This window comes from Phacochoerus africanus, chromosome 5 (genome assembly GCF_016906955.1).
Source record: "Phacochoerus africanus isolate WHEZ1 chromosome 5, ROS_Pafr_v1, whole genome shotgun sequence".
Lineage (NCBI taxonomy): Eukaryota > Metazoa > Chordata > Mammalia > Artiodactyla > Suidae > Phacochoerus > Phacochoerus africanus.
The window spans coordinates 11,322,541-11,332,389 of NC_062548.1; the positions used below are offsets into that span (position 1 = coordinate 11,322,541).

Genomic DNA, 9,849 nt, shown 5'->3' on the forward strand with positions numbered 1-9,849 from the left:
GTGAGGCCAGGGATCAAACCCGCATCCTCATGGGTACTAGTCAAGTTCATCACCGCTGAGCCATGAGGGCAACTTCCCTTTAATTCATTTCATTAGATTTTTTTTTTTTTTTTGCTTTTGCTTTTTAGGGGCCACATGACATACGGAAGTTCCCAGGCTAGGGGTTGACTTGGGAGCTGCAGCTGCCAGCCCACGCCACAGGCACGGCAACGGTGGACCCAAGCTGTGTCTGCGACCAGCTCACAGCAAAGCCAGGCCCTTAATTCACTGAGCGAGGCCAGGGATCGAACCTGTAACCTCATGGATACTAGTCGGGTTCGCTACCCCTGAGCCACAACAGGAACTCATTCGAATTTTTTAAATAAACAATTGTATCCGTGTTTTTGACATCCAGGTAACTGCTCTAGAAACATTCATTAAGATTTTGTTCACACCTAGATGGAAAACTAAAATCCTACAAACAGTTCATACTGCACCTTAGAATAATCATTAAAAAAAAAAAAAAAAAAACCCAGATCAGAAGCCATAACCATTCATCCATCCGCTTACTCTGCCACTGCACCCTGTCAGGGACTCTGAGAGCCAGGCACGGTCTCTGTGCTGGCTTTACACGCGTGGAAATGACGGGGGCGGGGGGAGTCTCTGTCCTTGCTGGCTTCACTTCCTATGCCAACCACACTGCCCCCAAGGAGAGGGAGAACGAGCCCCCCTTTATGACAAGCCACCTCCGTATCCCTGGCGGGACTGGATGGAGAAGAAGAAAAAAGGAACAGAAAACACTAATAAGACAGCGAGAGTGATCTCGAAGTCTTGAGCCAAGGAGGGGTGATACGAGCAGAACTGTGAGGTCAGTCTAGCAATGGTACCATGGACAGATCATGAGATGCTGAGCTGGGGAGGAGGAATCATGGACTCAGGGAGGCCAATTCGAAGGCTGGCGTAGCAGGAAGTGGCAGGGGCCACCATAAGACCACAGGGGAAAGAGATGCGAAGACGGAAGCCCGTCAGGAGGGACCAGGGAATGGTAAGGTCACAACGGTGGCAGAGACCTCGTGAGGAGGGCACAGGGTTCAGGGGGCCGGGCTTGCTTATCTCTGCGGTCACGGTCGTGGTGAGTGACCTTTTAGAGTTGGCAAAACCTATTGCATAGGGGACCGGGTCCACGATGTCCAGGTGACGCCAGGTGGTTTCTTAATAGCACAGGTTCTGACACCCTTAACTGAAACCAACAGATGCCTTCTTCACAAAACCACACATTACAAGGCCTGGAACGTCGTGTCCCACCCTAAACCCCACCCCTGAGAGAAGCCGCCACAATTGGTTGGTCCATTTGCCTGCGTTGTCAGGAACTGCCACCCTTGTTTGCGTTGAAAACCAACCCAAGTGACCTACAGAGTCAGCACAACTGGGTTCAGAGAAGGTGCACATGAGTTCATGTGTTCTTAGCTGGTCCTCAAACCTTTGTACAGACCCAGTTCACCCAGCACGGTGACGGGGCATGTCTCGTGGATCAAAGTAAGTCGGCAGCAGTGCTCTCACCTAAGCGTCAAATAAGAGGTGACATAAAAGGCTGAGCTCAGGCAAAAGGAATGGGTGGGCAGGGCCCCAGGAGAGGTCACTGAGGAGACAACTAGGGGAGTTTTTTTTTTTTTTGCTTTTTTCAGGCCAAACCCTTGGCATATGGACGTTCCCAGGCTAGGGGTCGAATTGGAGCTACAGCTGCTGGCCTACACCACAGCCACAGCCACATGGGATCTGAACCAAGTCTGAAACCTACACCACAGCTCATGGCAATGCCGGATCCTTAACTCACTGAGTGAGGCCAGGGATCGAACCCAAGTCCTCATGGATACTGGTCAGGTTCACTTCCCCTGTGCCACAATGGAACCCCCAAGATTTTTTTTTTTTTTGTCTTTTTTGTTTGTTTGTTTTTTTCCAGGGCCACACCTGCGGCATATGGAGGGGTTCCCAGGCTAGGGGTCGAATCAGAGCTGCAGCTGCCGGCCTCAGCCAGAGCCACAGCAACGTGGTATCCAAGCCATGTCTGCAACCTACACTACAGCTCACGGCAATGCCAGATCCCCAACCCACTGAGCAAGGCCAGGGATCGAACCCACAACCCCATGGTTCCTAGTCAGATTCGTTAACCACTGAGCCACGATGGGAAACCCTCCCAAGATTTTTTTTTTTAATGATTTTTTTTTTTCTTTTTTGGCCACCCTGTGGCATATGCAGTTCCTGGGCCAGGGATCAGATCCAAGCTGCAGCTGCAACCCATGCCACAGCAACACTGGATCCTTACCCCACTGTGCTGGGCCCAGGAGTGAACCCGCACCCCAGCGCTCCAGAGACACCACCAATTCTAATGTGCCCCAGCAGGATCTCTGAGATTTTTTTCTAATGACTTAACATCATTCGTGACTTTCACCTAGAGCAGATTATGGCACCTGACATCAGAAGAGCCCTACAGAGGCCATCTGCCTCCGTGATTACAAACGGGGGAGGGGGCGAAAGCCAGCTTTTTCCTCTCTACTTGCCTACCTGAGGACATCTCCCCAAGATTCCAATTCTCTGAGAAACAGCCCACGGCTGAAGGCATCACGGTTCGGCCCATCGTTTTAGCCTTGACACAGACTAATGCCTGGCAAGCACCTGTACAGTTCTCCCAGCTGCGTACAGATGCTGTGCAGCCCGATCAGAACGCCCCACTGCCCAGCACTCCCACTGAAGGATACTGAGAATTCTTAGATTTCCCCCCACCACAGTCGCCTCTCCGTATGTGAAATAAGCCCCTCATGTCAGCAGGGTTCTCCTCAAGCCACCCAGAGGAAGGACCAGGTCCTCCGGCTGCTTTGTTCACAGCATCCCTGAGTGTTAGCAGAATTGCCATGCCAACCTGCGCCAGGCAGCACAGAGGCGGATGAATTTGGCTCCAATGGACCCAACCAACAGGAACCACCAGCCTGCCAAGAGCCATGGTTGGCACCATGGGACTTTTCCGCCACCCTTATACATACACACATCCCCACAGGCACACAGCTAACAAAAACATCTCAGCTGGGGAGGGGGCTGGGAGACGGAACACACTTTTAGGATGCAGAGCTCTCTAACAGACTGCAGCACACAGATTTAGGCCGAGTGAGATTCCTAAATGATGAATAAACCTAGAGAAGGGCGTTGGGCAGTAAGAGAGTTCAAATGTCCAGAACAAGAATACACTGTTCTCGAAGTCCCATCGTGGCTCAGGGGAAACGAATCTGACTGGCATCCACGAGGATGCAGACTGACCTCTGGCCTCACTCAGTGGGTTAAGGATCCGGTGTCGCTGTGAGCTGTGGTTTAGGTCGCAGACACGGCTTGGATCCTGCATTGCCGTGGCTGTGGTGTAGGCCAGCAGCTACAGCTCCGATTCGACCCCTAGCCTGGGGACTTCCATATGCTGCATGTGTGACCCTAAAGAGACCAAAAAAAAAAAAAAAAGAATATACTATTCTGACCTCTTTAAAAGCCTTCCCCTCACTTAGCGTGGTTCACGAGACCCCTTCAGATAAGCCCCAATCACTTCCAAGCCGCAGGCAACCTGCACCCTTATGGGCCTTGGAGAGGGTGTGCCTTGGAGGGAGCAGTGACCCCTACCTGCCCTCCCAGACCCAACCAAAGGTGCCCTCCTCTGGGGAGCCGTGCAGGACCCCCACATAAAGGCAGCTGGTCCTGAGCGCTCCCCAGCACCTGGGGGTGACGGCTCGCACCCATGATCTCAAGAAGGAACTCGACACGCTCGGCCAGGGTTGTCGACTTTCACGTTTGTTCCCCTCCCTGTCAGGGTCCCGGAATGCTGAGCCAGACCCTCGACACCCAAGCCAAGACTCGGAAGGCCAGATATGTGCCCTTTAAGTCTTATTTCTCAGTGATGGAAACATTTCCAAGAACAAAGAGAACTCACTGCCGAAAATAAACACCTCTTGAGTGGTTCCAGGCGGCAGGTGGAGCAGGGATTCTTCCCCACACTTTATGGATGAAGACAGGAAGGCCTGGTGTGGGCCAAGACCAGCGGGTGCCCATATAAGCTGGTAAGTGACCTGGGACCCGGGGGCTTCTCCCCACCCGCCCGATCAGTCTAAATTTCTAGCAAATGCCAGACAACGGCACAAGAAAACGAGTTTGTTCTGGAGCTTATATAATAATAATAATAATAATAATAGAACTGGTATCTTATCTCTGTATAAGATATTCGTTTCGTGTATGTTTCTTACACGGTAATGAAAGGTACAGGAGACACACTTATTTGCACACTGTGGTACAGGAAGCGAGAAGGAACAATATGATATTATTAAGCAATTACATGTATTAGGTTTCCCTCCCCTGCAAAAAAAAAACCCTCTACCGTTAGAAAACGAGATAACGCTGACAAAAAGAGGAGTTCCCATGGTGGTGAAGTGGGTTAAGCATCCAGCTGCAGCGGCTCTGGTTGCAGCGGAGGCTCGGATTCCATCTCCCGCCTGGTGCAGTGGGTTAAAGGATCTGGCGTTGCTGCAGCTGCAGCTCAGATTCAATTTCTGACCCAGGAATTCCACATGTCACAAGTGTGGCCAGAAAATAAAATTTAAAAAATACTAATAATAAGGTAGATCTTTAGGTAGTGACACAGAAAGACATCATGTTAAGCAATAAAAAGCAAACCTCAGAACAGCATGGCTAGTTTCATCTAATTCGGTGTTTCAAATTTATTTTATTTTATGTCTTTTAGGGCCGCACCCTCGGCATGTGGAAGTTCCCCAGGTTGAATCAGAGCTGCAGCTGCCAGCCTACATCACAGCCACACCAGATCTGAGCTATGTCTGCCACCGACACCACAGATCATGGCAACACCAGATCCTTAACCCATTAAGTGAGGCCAAGATAGAACACGTGTCATTCATTACCGCTAAGCCATGATGTGAACTCCTGTGTTTTAAATTTAAATGGTAGGAATTCCCATTGTGGCTCAGTGGTTAACGAACCGGACTCATATACATGAAGATGCAGCTTCGATTCCTAGCCTCGCTCAGTGGGTTAAGGATCTGGCGTTGCCGTGAGCTGTGGTGTAGGGTCGCAGACGCAGCTCAGATCCCAAGTTGCTGTGGCTGTGGTGTAGACCAGCAGCTATAGCTCTGATTCGACCCATAGCCTGCGAACCTCCATATGCCGCGGGTGTGGCCCTAAAAAGACAAAAAAAAAATAAATTAATTAAATAGTAAAAAATTCCTGCTGTTTTAAGTTTAAAAAAAAAATTCTAGGTAGTAAACATTATGTGAAGGAAATTATCTGGAGAATATATACTACACCACTGGCAGTGTAAGACTGAGGGATGTTCACTATTGTCACTATTAAATTGGGGTAGTTTTTTTCTTTCTTTTTTTTTTTCTGCTTTTTTTAGGGCCGAAGCATATGGAGGTTCCCAGGCTAGGGGTTGAATCTGAGCCACATCTGCGATTTACACCACAGCTCACGGCAACACCGGATCCTTAACCCCCTGAGCAAGGCCTGGGATCGAACCTGCAACCTCATGGTGCCTGGTCAGATTTGTTTCCGCTGTGCCACGACGGGAACCCCCTAAACTGGGTATTTCTATGATAGTATTTTTAAAAATAATGAGCACTTGGTATTTGTGTGAACAGAATTTAAAATATTTTAATAAAAACAGTCATTTCTCCATTTCACTTTTTTCTGATGTTTTAGACTTAAACGAATCTGAGATAAAAGTTAAATCCCAAAGCACCAAACTGAGGCCCTCAGGTGGTTTGTTGAAAGGCACACAGTGTTAGTAACTGAGCTGGGACTCAGGTTCCCTGGCCCCCTCAAGCCAGGGCCCTGCTCCTTCCAGAAGCAGGAGGAAGGAGAGATGTTGCAAGGGCAGCGGGGCCCTCTGGATCTATGAAAAATCCTACCACTACAGAAGCCGCCATGGGGCGGGGGCCGGGGGGGGGTAGGTTGCTTAAGAGTTACATTCCTATGAACTTGAAAGATTCCATGAATTTAAAAAGTAAAAGCTCTGGAGCTGCCAAACCGTTCTGATTTCAAACAGCCTATCTCCTAGGTACACATGAACTTATGATCTAACTTAGACCCTGATTTTCACCAGGTTAACAAGGGATCAATTCAGGGTCACCAACAGGTCCTAAAATTAAGGCTGGTGCGGCAACAAACATCTCCCATGGCTGTTTACAAACTCACACCGCCCCGGTGCTTCACCTGCCTCACTAGGGCGTGGACGGCAGTCAAGGCCATTTCCAGGTGCTGAAGTTCATCCCTGAGGTTCCTTTCACCTCACACCTGCCTCTAATTTTTTTAAGTGGTAGACACGAGGGATTTGAGTTACGATGACCCTGAAGTTTTTCACACTACAAGCCAACTGGAAGATTTCCATTCTCGGAAATGCAGGCCAGTTCCTTAGACATGACTAAGCTATCAGCCCAATGAAACAGTTTTCTACCTGACATGGCATGAAAATCATGAGAAGCTCAAGAACTGACCACTTTCTCAAAAGGGAAATGAGAACTTAAAGGGACACAAAGAAAGGAAAGTGCTTTCTTCAGGGTCGGCTGCTTTACTAACTGGGACTTTTGGACTGCTTTCCCCATCCAGCTGACCCCCCAACCACACACAGGGGATGTGCATAGATGAACCTGTGAATGGTTAATGAATTAATGCCTTCTACCCAAAGGGGAGAGGAACTACAGCACTGCACAGAGGGAACACTGGATCTCGGAGGTGGGGGCAGGGAGGGAGTTAGTTAACTGCTCAGCTCGCTTGTTACAGTTCTCAGGGTCACTCTCCAAGACACTCTCTTTTTGTCTTTTTGCCTCTTCCAGGGCCGCACCTGTGGGATATGGGGGTTGCTATGCCGCAGCTGCCAAGCCTATGCCACAGCCACAGCCACAGCCACAGCAACGCGGGATCCGAGCCGCGTCTGCAACCTACACCACAGCTCATGGCAACGCCAGAACTTTAACCCACTGAGCAAGGCCAAGGATCAAACCTGCAACCTCATGGTTCCTAGTCGGATTTGTCAGCCCCTGAGCCACCACAGGAACTCCCAGACCCTCTCTTTTGATCCTCAGAAGCTCAACCCTGTGGGGGCCTGTAGGTAGCTTGCGCCACCGTTGGGGAAACAGGCTCCAAGAAGTTAAGTGCCCTGACAAGATGCCAAAGCTCAAACCCAGGACTACCCATTCCAGCCCAGCCTCCTCTGGTCTATTCTCTACTTCAGCCAAATTCAGAGGGAAGGCTGTATTGTGTTGATCTAAGAGATGAGGCAGCCACGTTCTCTGAAACGACCCCAAATCGCTGTCACCAGCCTACACAATGGTGACTGTCTTCGCCGCCCAGGAGACCTCGACTTCTTACCCAATTGCCCTGACGAGCTAAAGGTGTAGCGGCCGTTCAGCAGAGCCCGGAAAAGCACCTGCCCGCGCGAAGAACTGTCCCCCAGGGATTCGGGGGCCTCGATGGCACGCAGAACATTTCCCAGCAGAGGCCGGGCTGGCAGGCTCCTCTGAGCCCTCGACTGAGCCCACCTGATGCTGCGGGGCCAGATTTGAGCCCCACCTGCAGACATCGAGCGCGTCCTCCGTGAATTAACCCAATTCCTGAGACCCACAGTACAGACGGGGAAACTCAGGCTCGGGAAGGAAAAGTGACTTCCCGGGAGGGTGGCGGCGTGGGGGGCTGTAGCCCGAGCCCTCTCACGCCAAGAACTGGTCTTCCGCCGAAGGGCCATCGGGGCGTCCTAGGCACTGGAAAAGACGACTCTCCAGTCGCCTCGAGAGGTCAGCTCGAGGGGCTGGGCCACCCCAGGAAGGGCCGAGATGGGAGTCGCGCTTTCAGTGCGAGAGTCAGGCGATACCGGCAGCGATTCGGCCCGAAAGCCCGCCCCAGCGCGCAGGGCCCAGGAGGCCGAGGCGCCTAGAAAGCCTCGGGTGTCTAGGAGCCCCGCCACCCAGAACCTTAGTGTCCCGACCCCGCCATCCCAGGACCCGCGAACACACGCACTCACCAAGGGCTGCCGGCAGGACTCGGGATATCTGAGCAGGACGCAGGCCCGCACCACTGAGGCGCTACCACCGCCGGCGCCGGCCAGGGTGTGGGGGCGTGGCCAGTGGCTGCGCCGCTCTGCCCAACCCGGCCGCACTCTTGCTTCCGGGGCCAGGCCTCCCCCCTGCGAATCTGTGCTCTTGGTACAGCCCGGGCGGCCACGCCCCCTCAGCGTCCCAGCTCCACCGCCAGGCCTGGGAACTTGGTGGGTTGTTCCCCAGCAGGGAGCGGTTCCTCCCCCCGCCCCCCGGCTGACGGCGGCTTCTGCTGCCCTTGAGGTGCAGGGGAGGGCAGTGGTCGCGAGCCGCGCCGCTCGGGTGTGTTCGCGCCTTTTTCTCCTCCACGGCCCTCAGTTCCCTCATCTGAAAATGGCGAGGCTGCTTGGACAGAGTGTCCACGGCCCCTCCAGCCGCTTGAGTCGGGGAGGCAGGAAGTGAGCAGGCAGGGGGCGAGGACTGGACTGAAGACGTGGGAGGGGGCAGAGGGCGCCTTGAAAAGTCTGGCTGCCTCAGTCGAGGGTAAGGAGTCCACCTCTGCCTCCTGCTGTGGTTCCTATGTCATAGGGTTAGGAGGATTAGGTCATATAACTCATGTTCGTAAATAATTTAGCTCGGTGCGATAAGTGCTCTAGAAATGTAAAGTATTACTATTATCATCATTACGACTGCTACTGCTACTACAGGCTCTGCTGCGAGTTCCTTTTGAAACAGTGGGCAACTCGCTTCATTCAGAACCCATTCCCCATCTTTAAGCTGAGACCCACCAGCGACAACCAGATGCTTTGAAAATTGTCAGGTCCTATACAAAGAGAGGATTATTACCGTGACCCCAGTTGTAGGCTTCCTCCATTCCAGTCTGTCAGGAGCTGGTCTGATTCACCCGATGGAACCAGTCCTCCAGCAGTCAGGGTGGGGCATCAGTGTCTCACTAAGGGACTGAATACCTTCATCCTACTCTAGGCCCTCAAGAGAGCAGGGGGGCATTTCACCACCCAGATCTCTGGCACTCCAGCCTTTGCACCGACTTGCTGCACATCTCCCCGGAGAAGATTTAAACTTTGCCTCTGAATTTTGGGCCCTGCCTCTGTGAAGCCAGAATACAAAACACCGAGTTTCCTTTCTGCTAATAGCATGACTGAGGCAGGAAGCAGGAGTCTTCTTTTCATGCCCCCCCGCCCCTTAAGCAGTAACTGAGTCCTATGGATTCCATCTCCAGGACTGCCCTCCTTCCCTTCTTATCTTTCCAGCTGTCTCTGTCCTAGTTCAGACCTACCTGGAGTCACTTGTCACTCAGATGATCTCAGCAGTTCTTGATTCACATGCCACCTCCAGTTTCCACCTACGACCAGGGAAACTTCCTCTTACATCTCTCTGCTCACCGGGCTTCCTGTCTCTTAACCCTTCCTCCTCAAATCACACTCACCAACCAGCTGGGGGGAAAATAGTTAGCTACGCACCTCAGACCTCACACTAATATAAATTCCTGAGAGATAAAAGAGGTAAACACCCTTTTAAAAGAAAAGGAAAAAAAAGTCCTAAAAGAACCCTTGGGAGAATTTGTGTTAATCTCCAAGAGACCTCTCTGCGTTAACCTAGAATCCATAAATGACTAAGAAATCTACCTACCTAAAAATCAAAATATGGGGAGTTCCTGTTGTGGCTCAGCGGCAACAAACCCGAATAGTATCCACAAGGACTCGGGTTCACTCCCTGGCTTTGCTCATTGGGTTAAGGATCCGGCGTTGCCGGGAGCTGGGGGTATATGTTACAGCTGTAG

General features: G+C 51.7%; 1 protein-coding gene across 2 annotated transcripts in view; it reads right to left on the bottom strand.

Moving 5' to 3' along the window:
• Nucleotides 1-9,418, bottom strand: part of LOC125127177 (NADPH--cytochrome P450 reductase) — a 62,130-nt gene extending 52,712 nt beyond the window's left edge. Inside the window, exon 1 of one of the 2 annotated variants that reach the window (XM_047779822.1) lies at nucleotides 9,346-9,418. The gene's annotated coding sequence lies outside the window, so the exon portion shown is untranslated. Of the gene's footprint in view, nucleotides 1-8,035; nucleotides 8,168-9,345 lie in introns of those variants that run through there. The other variant, XM_047779823.1, reaches the window with a different exon arrangement.
• Between the last annotated feature and the right edge of the window lie 431 nt (nucleotides 9,419-9,849).